Source organism: Chenopodium album, chromosome 16, assembly GCF_948465745.1.
Source record: "Chenopodium album chromosome 16, dcCheAlbu1.1, whole genome shotgun sequence".
NCBI classification, from domain to species: Eukaryota; Viridiplantae; Streptophyta; class Magnoliopsida; order Caryophyllales; family Amaranthaceae; genus Chenopodium; species Chenopodium album.
The window spans coordinates 21,310,649-21,314,229 of NC_137849.1; the positions used below are offsets into that span (position 1 = coordinate 21,310,649).

At 33.4% G+C, this 3,581-nt stretch overlaps 1 pseudogene; it reads right to left on the minus strand.

Annotated features, from left to right (window-relative positions):
• Window positions 1-3,187: 3,187 nt before the first annotated feature.
• Window positions 3,188-3,278, minus strand: LOC145586990 (U6 spliceosomal RNA; annotated as a pseudogene).
• Window positions 3,279-3,581: the final 303 nt, after the last annotated feature.

A 3,581-nucleotide genomic window follows, 5' to 3' on the forward strand; every position in this document is an offset into this window, starting at 1 on the left:
TACCACATTTGCAACCCATTCGGGGTATTTGGATACCTTGATAAAACCTGCAGTTATTTGATTTTGTTCTTCTTCTTTTATTTTAAGAGCTATGTCGGGTTTCATTCGACGTAACTTTTGTTTTATAGGTTTCATTCCTGGGATTAGTGGTATAGCGTGTTGAGCAATTTCTCTATTTATTCCTGGCATATCTTCATATGACCAAGCGAAAACATCGATAAATTCGTTTTGTAGATTTATTAAATCGATTATTTCCTCTTAATTAAGGGTTAAACCAATTTTAACTTCTCTTTTAATAGTTGGATCTTTTGAAATATTAACCGTTTCGGTGTCTTCAATTATCGGTGTTTTATTTTCAAGTGTTTCCACTACTTTAATTATTTCTTTATCGTTTTCATTGTTAGCAAAGCAATGCTCATCATCTTGGGTAAGAGAATGACACGAGAAGTAAGCGGAAGAAGACATGTTATTAAACTCTGAAATCATTACATCGAAAAGAGAAACGTCCGTTGGGACTTGACTACTGACTATCCTAGGAGTGGGTTTTAAACTAGAAGTGCTAGGAGGAGACACAACTATAAAAGGTTTAGAAGACCCGACTACAGAAGACTTGAATTCAGACTCAGATTCAGACTCAGACAACTCAGACTCATCGAACATTGGTCCTTGTCCTGTTGTTATGGTGATCTTTCTTCCACTTGGTGTAGTCACCTTCACAGTTTTTCGCCATCCTCGGACTAATCCTTCTGCCGGAGTAATGAGTTTCGTGGGATCAAAGTTTTCACTTTGTAATACCTTTTGGATAACCGCAGAATCATCGTCGATACGCTTAGGCTCATTTTTCCCGTACCCAAAGAGAAGACCCATAACATTGAATTCAAAGCATGGGGGTGCTTGCTCCCAATAGATAGGAGTTGGGATCTCATCTAAGAAATTACAGTCCAAAAATATCTCAAACCCTGGTTGTCTTATCCTATCTTTGACAAACAGTTCGAGGAATTCATGGCATAAATAATCTTCACCCTCTTTTGTGAATTGTCCATTTAAAGTGATGGGATAATAATCCATTGGAATAGCCTTTTTCCGAGTACGAGCACTTCTCCGTGCATTGAACTTTTCTGGGGCTTGCTTATAGTCTTCTGGAGTCGGTTCAAAACCAAGTCAAAAGTATCTAATTTAGGAAGGCCAGGCAGTCCCATGCGTTTTGCTATTCCTTTCTTCTTTCCTAGAGTCATTCCAGGAAAGTGTCCTTGTTTTCTGAAAATACCATTAACTATCATGTTTGAATGGAGGTCGTAGCGAAGAAGGGTATTTTCATCTTCTTCAATGAAAGAGACCTCTTCGGCATTAAAGCCCCATAAGTATTCATCATTCTCATCATGCCACTACTACAAAATTGACCTAAGGTAACACCACATGGTATCACTTTCAAGGCTGCAAACTTAACTAAGTCATAAGTAACACTATTGTAACACTTTGACATTATGTAACACTTGACTGTAACACTTTGATATTAAGTAACACTATATTATAACACTTTGATATTAAGTAACACTTTATTGTAACACTTTAATATTAATTAAGTACGTAGTAGTGTAAAAAATAAAAATAAATAAATAAATAGTAGAAATATAGCTGAAAAAAAGTTACCGGTTCTTAAATTTAAACCGCAACCTTGATAACTTGTCTAAACACTAAAAATGAAAAATCCGGCCTCAAAAGGTAATGGTTTACAAAAACCAATACCCTTAACTTATTATAAAGGTATTGGTTTAACATGAACCGCTACCCTTAACTCGCACTCAATCCGTGGCTACGTCCCTTTACTTTTACCCCAATTTCTATTTTAGGAGTCCCTATATTTTAACCCCATTATTATTTTGTGCCTTGGTCTCTATCATTAAAATAACATTTTTTTTTTGCCAACTATCATTAAAATAACTTACTTTATATAAACATATTTAACTACCTAATTAATTTCAAATCACACCTTTTTTTAAAAAAAAATTTCTCACGAGAATTCACACTTGAATTATCGGAGTATTTCCTAACCCAAACTCCCAAAGTACATATTGTTCCTCAACTCTCAAAGTGACTCAAACCACCAACACCATCACTAGTTTTCTCTCTCCTTCTCAGTTCTCACAAACAATTCCCTTCCCACCACCACCACCAATTTTCTCTCTCCTCCCTCCCACCACAACTTCTCATCTCCTTCAATTTTCACGGCAGCAAAGGTGAAGAATTTTTTCACCACCTCGCTCAAGCTGACGTCGCGTAGCCACCATTCGAAAGCCGCACCATCACCTCTGTTGTCCTCCTGCAAAACCGCACCATTTGCACCTTCAATTGTATGTTTTCTACTTTTTTTTTTATTTAGGATTCTTCATTTGTTTTAATTTATGAATTGTTTTGATTTTAGGGATTTCGGTTTTATTTACTTATTAATTTGATTTTTTGATACAAATAAACAACGGTTCTGTGAATTGAGGATTTCGTTTTTTTTTTTTACTTTGCAAATTGCAATTAGTTGTTCTTTATTTCTTGCTGCTGTAAATTTTTTAGGATTAGGGGTTTGAATTTTGGGTTAGGGTTCAAATAGGAGGATGAAAATGATGATTAAGCGTTCCACAGAACGAGGATGGTGAATTACGTGGGTTTAAGCAGAATTAGAATAATCATAATTAGTCATAATCATAATCATAGTAATAATTATTATAAATATAATCAATTTAGCAATGTTGGGAATGGAATGATGATGGAGTCATAGAATAAACATGGTTTAGTGGTTTCTTATCATTGGCCTCCTATTGTTGGCCCTAATAATAATTGAAGATGGTTTTGATTTTTTATCTTCTCTATTTTTTTATTTATATATATATATATATATATATATATATATATATATATATATATATATATATATATATATATATATATATATGTATGTATATATCAAAAAGGTAATAAACTAATCTGAATTCATTAATTTTTAGTTTCTGATGATTTTGAGTTTGTGTGAAAGTTTTGATGTGTTAGATTATTGAGTTGAATTGTGAAATTTTATTGTTTGATCTATTCTAATTCTTAGGTAGTTGGTTTTTTGTGCTAGATTGTTGTGTAGGATTGAAACTAGTTTTGAAATCTTAAATTTGATTAGCTTAGTAGGATGTGTTAATTTTAAAGGAAAAGGGTCTACTTTTTTTTTCTCGATTTGTGCGTGTCATCCTTGGGCATGGGCCATGCTAATCTATCTTATCAGATATCTCCGAAGAGACGGGTCGACTTTTGAAAGTTCTAGTTTCCAGCTTTGATAGCTTGATTGTCAGTTTTCCATGTATTTGTTATCTCTTATCTTTCAGAAATTATTGTCAATAAGATAGTGTAAGTCAGTAAAAAAATAGTATAGTAATGAAATCTAACAATATCACAACTAAAATTTGGATTTAGGTGGTATCTATTTGTTTTGATTTGGTATTCCTTTATGTAATAAGTTTATACTTGTTGCACATGGAGGCTTTTATATAGATCAAGAAATTGATATGATTGAAGTGAGGAGGATGGGTATTATGGGACTTTGC